The sequence below is a fragment of the Peromyscus maniculatus genome, chromosome 5, assembly GCF_049852395.1.
Source record: "Peromyscus maniculatus bairdii isolate BWxNUB_F1_BW_parent chromosome 5, HU_Pman_BW_mat_3.1, whole genome shotgun sequence".
Lineage (NCBI taxonomy): Eukaryota > Metazoa > Chordata > Mammalia > Rodentia > Cricetidae > Peromyscus > Peromyscus maniculatus.
Window position 1 is genome coordinate 29,963,436 of NC_134856.1, and position 14,427 is coordinate 29,977,862.

At 45.0% G+C, this 14,427-nt stretch overlaps 1 protein-coding gene across 11 annotated transcripts in view; it reads right to left on the minus strand.

Moving 5' to 3' along the window:
• Nr3c2 (nuclear receptor subfamily 3 group C member 2) overlaps window positions 1-14,427 on the minus strand; it is a 331,912-nt gene that overhangs the window by 49,659 nt on the left and 267,826 nt on the right. The gene's annotated exons all lie outside the window — the stretch shown is intronic.

Below are 14,427 nucleotides of genomic sequence, written 5' to 3' on the forward strand. Positions count from 1 at the left end.
TTAGAAGCCAACCCAGTGTTCTCTTTGTCACCTAAATTGATGTTCCAGGAGAGATATGTTTTCATAAAACCGACCTTGGACGTCAGCACCCCAATTTCCATTGGCTTCAATGGATGTTGAAAATAATACGTGACTAAAAACCTAGAAGGGGCCTAATGACATGGCATCTGTCTCTTACCACTGACAGCCCTAGAAGTATAGGAAGAAAAGTATTTCATGTCCCCCCCTCCCCATAAATACTACACATGGCCCACCAAGGGCCACAGGTGAATGACCTGGGCCACCACCCAGGGCCATGTTTGTGTCCAAGGACTGTGCTGCTGCTGGGGCCATACAGATCAGAGTCCTGTGCTGCCACCTGGGGCCATGGTGTCCTCTGGGCCCGGGCTGCTGCTAAGGGCCATGTCTGGATCCGTGGCCCTGCAGCAGCTGTGGTCTGCACTGATGTTGTGGCTCCTGTTACCACAGAAGGCGGTAGGATGGGTTTGCACAGAGTTCGCCCTGCCCCCACTGGCTACAGCCCTAGGGAGAACTGGCCCTGCACCTCACCTGGGCAGCACAGTAGAGCTGACCCTGTCGGTGGGTGTGAGGGCAGGAGAACTGGCCCTGCCCCTTGCTGCTTGCAACACTGGATGAGCTGGCAGGGGAGAGCTGGAGAGCTCGCCCTGAGGGATGCTGAGGGATAGCTAAAAGGCTGACCAACCCAGCTACCACCCAGGCCCAGAACCAGGACTTTGAGTTAGCCACCCCAACACCCACCTCATCTATGAACTGCTGGAGTATGAAGGGGACAAACCCACAGATCCCAAACTGCAGGACCTCCATGACACAGGATATCCAAGAGGAGTCCCAGTGAGGGCCCAGTATCGACAGTGTAGCAGAAGTCAGAGTCCTCCCCTCAGACCAACGAATGAATCATTGTGAGGAACCCTTCCTTACAAGTGAAGATGTGTGGACTAAAGGGTACACTGCCTGACACACTGTGTCACACTACAGCTTCCACACTGAGATAGTTTGTTGTTTGTTTTGTATTTTTGTTATTCTTTTAAATTTCATTTATTTTTATTGGGGGGAGGTTGCAAGGGTAGAGAGGGTGGACACAAAGGGATGAGGAGATAAATGGGATCAGGATGCATGATGGGAAATCCACAAAGAATCAGTAAAAAGTTAAAAGAGAACCAAACCAAACAAAACAAAAAAATGTTACACATGGCATTTTAAAAACATTCATTCATAACAGCATTACAAACACTTAATACACAGGAACTGGGCAACAGCTCAGTTGGTGAAGTATTGCCATATAAACATGAAGACCTGAGTTTGACCCTCAGACCACATGTAAAAAATAAAATAAAACAACAACAAAGACACAAGACCAGGTCTGGGGGCAGATGCTCCTCATCTTGGTGCTGGGAAGGCAAAGGCAGCCAGCTTCTTGGGGCTTGCTGGCCAGATAGCTTAGGCAAATTGAAGAGCTCTAGAACAGCAAGAGACTTGTCTCAAAAAACAAGGTGCACAGTTCCTAAGGAATGATGGCACCCCGAACTGTCCGCTGACCTTCACAGGCATGCATTCAACCTGCACCTCTATAGTTAGACATGCCCCAGGAAATAATATAATCAGCGGTTCCTTTCAGGTGCCAGCAGAGTTTGGGGTACGAGAAAGAAAGCATAAAGCCAGAGTCACCTGCAAAAACTCAGGTTTTGCAGAATGTAAATGGGGTAACTGCTGAATGACATCACACCAATGCTAAGCACAGGCTTCATGCTCATATTCCTTCAGCTGTGCCTCTCCCCAGGCCGAGACAATATAAATAGCTGACTGGAAAAAAGTGATTTTAAAGCAACTTTTCAGGATGACGTCTTAAGTCCCCTGAGATCGGTGGTTGAAGAAGTCACAGTACCATGAGATGAGGAAGCTATGGCAAAGCGTTAAAGGGAACCCCAGATCACCATGTGCACCGGCAGCAAGGCCTTCAGCACGGGAGCACACCAGCACCGTGTCCAGCAGGGATTCCTCCACAAGCAGATCTTACGATTCTCGCCTTGGAAGGGACGTTCATACACATCCTCACTCTAATTATTCACTTGACTACAGTGATTACTTACTGCAAGACACTTAGGTTAAGTGGACGCTCACAGGCAACAGTTACTTCAAGGTTTGAACTGAGGAAGCCTGGACCCAGAGCTGCAGTTCCAAAACAGAAGAGAATGCTCCACACCCCAGGAGAGCTCCATAAATGCTCACTGGGTTAAGACCTGTTACCTCAGACTGCTATCTAGTTGGGCTGCCATGTGCATGGTTATATACTTACAATCTAACCAAAGGTGCATTAAAAATATCAGAGAAAACCTGCATCTGAAATGAACATGTATAGACTTTTTTTTCTTGTCATTATTTATCAGGCAATATGGTGGGACAATTATTTTGGTGCCATTCCCATTGTTTTAGGCAGAAAGTATCCACAGGAGGTCTGAAGGTGAGGAGGGGTGTGTCATTTTACATCTGTAGGTCTGGTATCAGTATCCTTTACTGATCTCCATCTGGACACGCAGGGACAACAGGACACATAGAAGGGGGATAGAAAAGAACTTCCTGGCTCGGGGAAGTCCAGTTTTTAATTACCATGTCTCAGCTGTAGGCTGTAGACGTTAAAAGAAAACACAGAGGCTAGTCTTCCTTCACACAGACAATAGTGGTTACAAAGAAGTCATTTAATCTTAATAAGTAGCTCCAGGTACTTGTGAGAGGGGAGTCCAAGCGGCAGGGATTTTATCCAATCCCTTTTGAAATTGCAGAATGTGAACAAAGTTAATTGCTAGCTTATGACTGTTTCTAGACTACTTAGATAAAAAGTGAGGACAAACAATTTTCCCTCATTACAATCCAGATCTGCACCCACCAGCTCCTGGTGGGGTCAGCTTTCCTGAAGCAAGGACCACATCATCCTAGCACCTGGGACCCGGGGCTGTGAAGATGTCTGCTCTGATGAACCTGTGTGCAGCTGTCTCCCCGGGTGCGCCATGCCTCCTGGGGAGGTGACCGGTGTGTGTCGATGTTGGGGTGGGAAAAGTAGGGTAGCGACTGTGCTCACATTACAGGCTCACAGATTTCCTTTACTGGGAAAATCTTACGAGATGAGAGGAAGATATGCTAAGAGCTCTGTTACCAGTGACACTATTACATCTGGTAATCAGACTGGGTCCTAGGCATCATTTCCACGGTGCCATAATTCCGGATGAAGGGACCATCTTTTGTTTCAATTATTCTATAAAAGTTGGTGCACTGTCTGCTTGAGTAGAAAAAAATGTTCAACTCAATTAATTTATTAGACATTGGTCACATGTCCTCCCTTATTACTGATTCTGAACATCTGTCACAGAGTAGATTTTGTTCAGGACATTATGAACAACTGCATCATTCATTACTGGGTGAAAGGAGCGTGACACCGCCCGGCCACGACACCAGGCATGACATTCACTTCCCATAGGACATGCATAGTGCATGATGCCACACAGAGCTTACCAGGGCATAGCCTAGAGGTTAATTTGGCGTACCTGTTTATATAAAACCACTATGAAGATGGCTGGGAAACAGCGGCTAGCATTTTCTAATCTTCCCCTTTACTCTGCAAGTCTGCGAGCTTCTCATCGGAACTGAGGGGCGGCCCACTGCTCTTTAGTGACAAATGATTTGCTGAGGCTTTGTGCTCATCACCTAAAAGCAATGCATTAAGACCAGGACTTCTAATGTGTCAGTTCCCTGTGTGGCTCAGGCAGGTCTCAGGGCAGCAGCAGACAGGCTACGGCGGCGCACAGGGTAGCCTGGCTAGAAAGAGGGGTGGCTGCAACCAACGTCCCTTCCTCATCGTGCAGTTCCATACAAAGAACTGGATGTGCATGGAGGCTGCCATCAGATGTCAAGGACACTTCCTGAGACAAGGGAAAGGGAATGGAACCTCTCTGCCTGTGAATGCGCTGCCCCCTTCAGGTCTTTCAAGTTCCTTGCCAGCCTGGTGGCATTAAGAGGCAGGTCTTTTCACAGGTTAAGTGAGATTAGGGTCTGTGTTCGTTACTTTTCTCTTTGCATTTGCTCTGATCAAACACCTGGCAAGAAAGGGTTGGTCTGGCTTACAGTGCAAGAGGGAATGTAGACCAGGTATCAGGGGAAGCATGGTGGCCGGAGTGTGAGAACCCTGACTGGACACTGCATCCGTGGTCAGGAAGTGGAGAGAGGAAATGAAGTGAGGCCATGTACTCAAGGTCGCCTGGCTGGGACCAAGTGGGACATGCCCATGTGGGACATTTCATATTCAAGCCACAAAAGGTCTTTATCAAGTTGACAGGGGCAAGTTTGGACTTTCCCATCCTTGTGGGGCACATCATCCATTCTCCTGTGCAGGAGTGCCATTTAGAAGCAACCACAGAGTGAAGCCCCTTCACCAGATGCCAAGCCTACTGGCATACCAGCTTGATCCTGAATCTCCCAACCTCCAGAACTGTGAGAAACACACCTGTGTTACTTATAAATTACTTAGACTTTGGTATTTTGTTATAGTAGCATAAACAGACGGAAATAAACAATGATCGTGTTCCCTTTCCATTCCTGGAGCACTCATCTATGAAATTCTGTCACCGGCCTTTTGGCTTTCATCATGTTAGTCCTCGACTCATGAGCATTTGTCTCGTGTGTCCAGCAATCATCAACCATACCGCAGAACATGAGGGGACAGACTGCATTCTTTTCTCTTTTGCATTCTTTGCCACAGTCACCATGGGGCTTTGCATGCTGTGGACAGTTCTGCGTGTTTATTACTGACTGAGAAGTTGCTAGTCACTGCTCAAATATTTTTAAATTCTTTTGGGTACATATGAGAGCATGTGTGTATTCATGTGTGTGGGCACGTGTGTGCCACAGTGTATGTGTGTGTGGTCAGAGGAAAACCTCGGCTGTTGGCTCTTGCCTTCTACCTAGTTTTGAGACACGATCTCCTTGTTCACTGGCTGCACACACCAGACCAGGGGACTCTCCCATATCCATCTCCCACCCAGCTGCACGAGTTGGGATTACAGATGTGCACTGCTGCACACAGCTTTATGTGCGTTCTGGGGATCCCAACTCAAGTCCCCACGCTTGTGCGGCACATTCTTTGCCATCTTCTCAGCACTGCTCATAGCTTTTAGTGATAAAGAGATTTAATTCCACATCCAGGGAAGCGAGTAGGATATTCATTTATGTTGCCATTTTAAAAGATATGCTTTAACCTCAACAACCAATCATAGCAGACTGATGGTAAGATGCAGATAACACTCATAAATCAACTATTTTTCATATAAGCCAGATTAGAGGAAGGGCTTTAAAAAATGTCACCCTTCTAGTGTTTTTGGGAAAATGGTTATTTTTTTGAAATGGTTATGTGATATTATTTATAAGAATTCAATGGGTTTGTTGTTATCTTTATTCTATTTGTGGGGGTTGGGGATTGAACCCAGGACCTTGGGCATACAAGGTCAGCACTTTCCTGCCAAATTATAACCATACCCCTGTTGTTATTTTAAAATAAATTGATAGATTAATAATTCTAAAATTCTGTTTGGGTTATTATCAATAAATATAAATGACATGAAGAGAAGGTCTTTGTGCTCCTCGGTGATTTCGAGAGTATAAGGGGTCCCACTGCTTCTGAACTGCTGATGGCTAATTCCCTGACACGGCAGATGAGAGATGATAATTCCCTGACACGGCAGATGAGAGATGAAGCCTTAGCAAAGTAAAGCATCTCACTTGACAACAGCAAAGTTGCTGGCAAGAAAGTTAGAGACTGGGCCTTCAAGGCTGAGCTCTCAAATGCTGCTGTGGTATTGGACAGGAAATACAACTGATTTAAATGTGGGACTAAAGTCACTGTTATTCTAAGAAGGTTCAATGGTGCTATTTATACACTGGTGCATTTCTACTTGTTTCGAAAGGTAACTCTTATGAGAGATGACATATGATTGGTCAGTGAGAGCTCCACATTATAAAGTACCAGAAACTATTACGATGTCTCAAAGGTTTAGACCATAGCCTGAAGGGATCAGTCTTGACTTAGCTGAAGTTGTTGAGCTTTGGATGGAGGCACTCTTGTATTCCAGCCTGGCCCTTCATCTCTTCACCATTAACAAACATCACATGGCAGAGTTGGGAGGTCTAAATACAACAGTGCCTTCAGCCCTCTGGTGCCCCCACATTGTTTCATGATTGCTTGCCCTCTAGGGTCCACAAAGGTTGAGAGATATCACAACTTAGCCAGAAGGAAGGAGGGAGTTTATCGACTGCCAATCCCCTGATTCCATCGGATGCTGATGTCCTCTGTGCAGGAGAGAGAGGCCACAGAGATGTTGCTGCTCAGCAAGGTGGCCACATCGGAATGTGTAGTCACCTCAGTAATGTACAGCTTTGGCACTTTCCAAGGACAGCATCTTTTTCATTTGTTTCCCTCATTATATACTTACTTTAAATTTTTTTTATGGTGTGTGTGTGTGTGTGTGTGTGTGTGTGTATGTGTGTGCGTGTGCGCGCGTGCGCGTGTACATGTGTAAGTGTAGCCAGTTTGCATACTGTGTATTGTTAGAGGACAACTTTGTCCTGAGTGGGTTCCCTCCCCCTACCTGGTGGGTTCTGAGGATCAAACTCAAGCATTCAGGCCCGAGTGCAAGCTCCTCTCTATGCTGAACCATCTCGCTGGTCCTTAAAGGAAGAACCAAACGCTAGACCCCAAAGGAACAACGCTTTCTTCCTAGCCCTCCATAACCCCCACAATCCACTTAATAAAGTGAGTTTGGGCTTACGGGTGAATGTGGGGGATGACAGACAACCAAATTCACCTCTCCTTCATGATGCAATGAAAAGGGGCAATCATGTGACTGCTTATCCACCCTAGACTTGCCTAAAGATGAGAGTCCAGGACACGCTCTGTGAGAGTCGCAGTCCCATTTGTCCCCTCCATCAAGGTTTGTCAGTCCCATCAGAGCTCTTTGCACCCTGTCACCTAGGCAGAAGCTTGGACTTCTCTTAGTTAAGGAACTAACTTTTAAGAATGAATTAACGTTGTAGCAGAAGGAGACAGAGTCTTACAAATGGTCCAGGCTGGCTTTGACCTTGCTATGTAGCCCAGTCTGACCTTAAACTTGTGATCCCCCTGCCTCAGTCTCTAGAGAAGTTGGGATGAACTGCATAAGTTCATGCCCATGCCCAGCTTTTTAGCAAGTGTCTTTCTCTATCAAGACATTGAAGTACCACATGATGCCTCAGTTCTACCAGCCTCTTCTGAACACAGCGGGCAGACTGGCTTTCCCAGGCACAAGAGGGAAATGAAACCCGAAGCTAACTGTACAGGCCCTAGCTTCCTGCCCCCTGGGGGGGGCACACCATTCCTGAACAATCTGCAATGTGGGTCAAGGTGGGAACTGGACAGCACAAGTTCCTATTTCATCAAATCAACCTATTGTCCTCAGACAGAGGAGAGGGTGGTGTCAAGCTGACGAGGACAGATATGCACTGCATCAGCAAAAGCAAAGCTCCCAGGTCAACTGACTGGTCCCCTGCCATCCGACTCAACCCTGCAACAGAATCACTGCAGAGAAAAATTTTGTCTGTGAAATTTTCAGTGAAGAAACTTAGTGATTTTATTTATGAGAAAGAGTGCTTTCAGCAGAAGAGAACAAAGCCCTTTGAGCGTGTTAACTGAAGAAAGCAATATGCTACTAATATTCAAGGCCCAGCGCTTTATGGATAATGTATGGTCTTAAATTGTTGATGACTTTTATTCATAGTGCAAACCAGCTCCCTGTACTTAGGTGGTATGCAATGCAGCCATGTTCCTCACATCATTGCCACTCTCTAGGATCCCAGAACAGTTAACACACAACTATTTTCCATCTCATATTCATCTTCCTTAATTTCCTCCTCTCCTCAAAAATCACCCAGCTTCATTAACTCTAGCAAATTTCTCAAGTGCACTACAAGAGACATCATGTAAAAAATGCCGAACAGACAGGAGTGCCCTTGAAGTAAAATTTAGACGAAGTCTACAGGAATGACTCCATTTCAAAGTTCAGAGCCTTTGAAAAGACTCCAAAGCATTGGAATCTCACTTCTGAGCCTCATACTGGAAAGACTACCAACAAACCAAAATTAGTTACTGCGTGCCAATGATGTAATAAGCATTTTCTTACATAGTGGGGCTGGTGTTTAAAAGCATGCTTTCTCTCTGGGGTAGTCAGGGTACGGAGAGTGCAAAAATTACCAAGGGGCTGAGAGAAAAGACCCTGCTTTAAAGAGGTCTGGGGATGGAGCTCAGTGTGGAGCACCTGGCCCAATCTCCAGGGGGAAAAAAGGTTGTGGTTTGTTTGCTTTTAGGCATGGTTTCCTTATGCAGCTTTTGCCTCTGCTTCCCGAGGGCTGAGATTACAGGTGTGTGGCACCATGTCCAGGTCTAATGCTAATTCTTATCACTATGATAAGAAGGGTGGTGGAGGAAATGCTGGCTTAGAGAATTGTCCCCGCCATTCATCTGTCCTCATATGCACTGCTGTGACCTGAAAGGGAACTGTCTCCAATAGGCTCACATGTCTGAACACTTGGTCCCCAGCTGCTCGCAATGTTTAGAAAGGCGAGAAAACCATTAAGACATGGGGCTTTGCTGGAGGAAGTAAGCCACTGAGGCAGGCCTTGAGGATTTAGAACCTGCCCAACTTCCTGTTCACATTCTGCTGGCTGAGTATGGATGCAGTGTGACCAGCCAGCCTCCTGTCCTGAGTATGGATGCAGTGTGACCAGCCAGCCTCCTGATCCTGAGTATGGATGCAGTGTGACCAGCCAGCCTCCTGATCCATCACATGTTCAGCTGCCATGACAGATTCTACCCCTCTGGAACTCCAAGGGCAAATGAACTCTTTCAACCTGAAATTTCCTAAGGGAGAAGGTAACTAAGATACATAACTAGAGGACTGCTTCTTGTTTGCAGAGGTTCCCCTAGGTGTCCTGCTAGCCTCTGCCTTCAGGTACAATCCCACTCTAGTCTAATTTTGTGGCAAAGATTACTCTCATTTTGAAGTGGCAATGCCTGTCCTCTGCAGACAGTGAGTGACCACTTTCTACTTATGGCATTGTTTTTCTTAGAAGTCTCAAGCCCAGCTATCTGTGAGAGGAAGGTGAGAGTGAAAAGGACTGGTGGGTAGCAGGCACTGGTGGAGCCACCGTGTGCCGCCCAAGGGAGGCCATCACAATAATCAGGTCGCTTGAGTGGACTGTGGCTCTCCAGCTGCTGGATAGCTGAGATCTTCACAGCTATAAAAAGAGAAGAAGCAGGCTCTTCATCCTACCCAGAGTAAGAAAGAAACAATAAGAGGAGAGAGGGCATCGCTAGTTTTTCATGAAAAGGCATTCATGTGTTTGTGCCTATGTGCGAGCACATGTGCATGCGTGTGCATGTAAGACAGCCATGGACAAAATGAAGAAGAAGGAAGGAAGCGAGAAACAAAGGTTACATACTGGAGACCTAGAAATCCTAATCAGAAAGGAGAATGGGCTTGCACCGAGGAGACTGAGGAGGGTACTTACAAGGGGCTAGTACTGAGGAAACTGGCCCAGATTCACGCACCTCCAGGCTCCTCTCATCAAAACAACTATTCTTTATCACTGAATGTGACACATACTCACTCCAGTGGCTTGGGATCTCAGTCATCTGGGGTGAGGGTCTATCTGTCCTGTTCTAACTCCAACTACTCCAGGCGTCCCCAAGGGTGCCATAACTACAGCCTATGCACAGAAACCCTCTTGAGACACAAAGGCACTCTCAGCCAGGCCTCTTGAAGTTCCAAAGTGTTGGGTGCAAGGGGGCGCACAGGCACTGTTTGTTGGGAGGATGTCTGAAGACAGCTATCACCAAGGACAAGTGTAAAGTGTCAGTGTAGTGATCTAGCAGCCAGGAACTTGAAAGGGATCAAGGTGCTATGAAAACATTACATGAAATGACTGATTGTTGAGCTGTCTGTTCTAAGGGCACACAGCATCACAGTCAGCATAGTCTGAGGAAGATGTGGGTTGACTTCACTTCTGCCACATCTGCTGGAATGACCTTTCTTCCCTGGAGATCCACTCAGAGTCACTAGAAGAGGCTGGAGAGGTGGCACCAAGACCTACCACTCCATTGCTCTCTCCAACAATCTTAGGACCACAAGGCTCAGATGACAGGCAGTATCTTTTGAGAGAGATTACATAAGTCTTCAACAGACTTCTAATTTTCAAATATTGGTCAAGGCTTTAAAGAAATTGACTGAATACCAAATCTTCATTTCAGGAGGAAAGGAAGAAGAAGAGGAGGAGGAGGAGGAGGAGGAGGAGGAGGAGAAGGAGAAGGAGAAGGAGAAGGAGAAGGAGAAGGAGAAGGAGAAGGAGAAGGAGAAGGAAAAGAAGAAGAAGAAGAAGAAGAAGAAGAAGAAGAAGAAGAAGAAGAAGAAGAAGAAGAAGAAGAAGAAGAAGAAGAAGGAAAAAAGCAAAAGAAAAACTTTCATTACAAGCTTAAGTGGGAGTTTTAATATGTGTGTTGAACTGATAAGAAATTTGAATAGTTGCAGTGATCTAAGACAATATATACTGTATTGTTTCAAGGTAGAATTGAATAATTAATCATTTAATACTTATCTGAAAAGTTTTGAGTTTATAATAAGAAAAGTTCTGTGCTAAAGTATTAACTCATATTTTCACTTCAGTGTTTAATGAAAAAAATTGGAAGGAATGTTTCTTTTATTATTCTCCATTTCCTGCCTCCCTCCAGCTCAGTATTGCTAATGTGGAGCTGAAGGGTAAGATCACTAGACAACATTTCAAAGGCTAACCCAGGCAAGCACCCACCACGCTCTGTTCCTCTTGTGAGCACATCAATGCCCTGTTCACAGACACACACAGCTGGATATCACACTTCTCTCCCACAACCTTCTTTCTTGTAACCAGAGATGTGAATTCTGAAAAACCCCTTCAGGCCAGATATTAGAAGGGTGGGTTAATTTGTTCAATAATTAATCTACCCACAAAATATTTATAGAGCAGCTACTATGCTCAGGTTCAAGGCTAGGTACCAGATTTAAAAAAAAAGACTGTCAGAGTCTGAAGCCAACAAAAGGGGCCAGTTAAACCTTCAAAAATAAGATGTTTTCCCCCTGACTTTCATGTGTTCAAAGGGGTTCTCCTTGGGCTCTTGGTTGGACATTTTATCTTCTGATGTTGCATACATTTTAAAATTAATATTTGGCATCAAAAGCAAAGGACACAAAAGGAAACAAAGGTGAATTCAACTTCAAAAATTAAGAACCTCTGTGAGCCGGGTGTTGGTGGCGCACGCCTTTAATCCCAGCACTCGGGAGGCAGAGCCAGGCGGATCTCTGTGAGTTCGAGGCCAGCCTGGGCTACCAAGTGAGCTCCAGGAAAGGCGCAAAGCTACACAGAGAAACCCTGTTTCGAAAAACCAAAAAAAAAAAAAAAAAAAAAAAACCTCTGTGATTCATAAAGTTCCATTGAGGATTGGGTATGTGGTTCAGTTGTAGAGTGCTTGCCTGGTGCACATGAAGTCCTGAGTCCAGTTCTCAGTACTGCACAAACTGGCGGTGTGTCTACAACTCCAGCACTCAAGACACATCAAGAGTTCAAGGTTATCCTAGGCTCACAGTGAGCTTAAGGCTAGCCTGGGATACATGAGCTCTATCTCAAAAACAATAAACACATTTTAAAAAACCACTTTCTACTTTCAAAAAGTGGGAAAAATATTAACAGATGGTAGTAAATAACTACAAATCATCATATAAAGATTTTACATTCAGAATAGATAAAGGACCACAAGCAAAGAGCAACATGACAATCAGTGTAAAGTAAAAAACGGGAAAAAGCCTTGACCTGACATTTCTCCAAAGAAAATACATCAATGGCTGGTCAAGATTGGCCAACACCACCATTTGCCAGGGAAATGCAAGGCCCAACTATAATGAATGATCATAGTTAGTAGGATGAATATTCAAAAGAAAAAGTATTGGCATGAACATGGAGAAACTGGAAGCCTGTTTTCAGTTGGTGGGCTGTAAAAATGTTACAACTTCTGTGTATACAGTTTGAGAAGTCCTCAAAAAAGTTCAGTGCGGAATTAGCATGTGCACAGAGGCTCTACTCCAAAGTCTTAGGAATTGAAAACAAGAACAGATAATTGTGGAGATTTGAATGAAAATGTCCCCCAGAGGCTCGTGTGTCTTCCTATTTGAGTCCCAGTTGGTGTCACTGTTTAGGGAGGTTATGACACCATTGGAAGGAGGAACCTTGCTGGAGGAAGTAAATCTCCAGGGCAGGGACTCGAGGCCTTACCCCACTTCCTGTTCCTTTTCTCTGTTGCCTGTATGCCAGTCCACTCCCTTCTGCCGCCATGCCTTTCCTCACACGATGGACTCTGTCCCTCTGGAACCATAAGCCAAAATAAACTCTGCCTTTCCTCAGGTGTTTTTGTCAGGGAGTGTGATTACAGTCACAGTCAAGTTCCTGATACGGATGTCCCGAGGAGCATTTGTGTACCCATGCCCACTGGGGCATCATCCCCCACAGCCAAAGGTGGCGAAGGGCCACATATAGACACTCAGCTTCCGATATTTTCTACAGCTATGTTCTGTGAAGGCAAGGCAAATGGAATCAGTGAATATGGAGCTATTTCCCTAGGGGAAACTGAGGGCCAAGCCCCACTATACCCCTGGGCACACTTTTTCTCAGCTCTTCTATACACAATCTTGTTCCATGTGCATCTACTCAGATACCTTATTTAATACACTCCATGGGCTCACTAACACAGAGCTCATGGCCAGAGCAATGCAGCTCGTGACTGTACGTCTTTCTTCGCTACATGGCACTGTTCCAGCCTTGATGAGCTCAGTGGCCCCAGACTGCACACCAGCACTGCACTCTGGCCATTTTAAACAGGGACATCACCAAGAAAAGCATAAAGCTGCACGGAATGTAGCAAAAAATAGAAAGCATAAAGGAAGCTGGCGTACAGTCTCAGAGCTGAACCCAAAAGGCAGAAGACGGTCTTTTTTGATCTCTGCTGCAATTTGCACTCTTTTGAGACTTATTTATTTTGCATTCTGCATGCGCTATGAATGATGGCTAAGATACTGTGTGTGATCATGGTGAGATTAAAACTGGATGTAACCACCAGCAGGCAAACCCACAGGTAGAGAATCCATAAATAATGAGGACTGACCACATACAAAGAAGGAAATACTGTTAAGCCATAAAAAGGAATGGATGTTGAATACATGCTTCAGTGTGGGCAAACATGGACAATATTATGTCCAGTGAAAATCAGCCAGGCACAAAAGCACAAATACTGTATGGCTCCGCTCCTACATGATGCCTAGAATACAGGTAGGCTCATAAACTATAGGTCCATAGAGTTTAGAGGGGGTCAATGAAGAGTTATCACTCAAAATATTTGGAGTGTTAGCATGGAATGAGGAAAAAGTGCTGGAGGTAGAGCCTGGTGGTGGTTATGAAACAGCACATGTCAAAGTATTAACTTAAATGGTAAATTGTACAATCACAAAAACTGGATACACATACTCCGGAAGGTTAGGCAGGTGAGGTGAGTCCGTTCTGAACAAAATCAAACTCAGATCTTCAGGCGGCACCCACACTTCCTGTTACAAGGACTGTCCTTAGAGCCTTTAAAAGCAGGCTTACTGTTTAATAATGTATTTAACAGCTGATCATTGAGGAAAACAAGTAAATTTAAGATATGCATGCCAGTTCATTGGCTTTACTTTTAATGAAAATTTATGCTGGATTAATCTGACGGCTTGCCAGCGCAGTTGTCTCAAGAACCCGTGATATTCTTACACTTTCTTTGGAATGAAATTCCTGTGGTGGCAAACTGCACTGAGGTGAGCTGGGCTCCTCAAAGACGACAACAGGGGTCACTGTGGTATCCTGGCATGATGTCTCTTTCCTTCACCCATTTGTCATCTGATACCCACATTCTAGAAGTCTCTATATTCATGTCTCCAGAGGGACTTATGTTAGTGGGTGGCTGTGTTGCCCTTTTAATAATCTCAGTGCTCCCTTTTAAATATTTTTTAACCCAACAATTACAAAGAGGTACTGCTGAATATAAACATATAAGAAATGTGCTAATGTGAAATGCAAACAATAATAAAATGTTAACTTAAAATAGGAAGGCATTCACAGTCAAGGAAAAAACTGACTAGAATTTGTTCAGCCTTTTAAAATGCATTATAAAATGAAAAAATGTTCCACTGCAGAATAAGGTTTTGGCTTCTTTTATGATTGAAAGGCAGGGTAATTATGATTGTCATGAAAACACATCGAGCAGCTGTGTACAGTTAACAAAAGAAC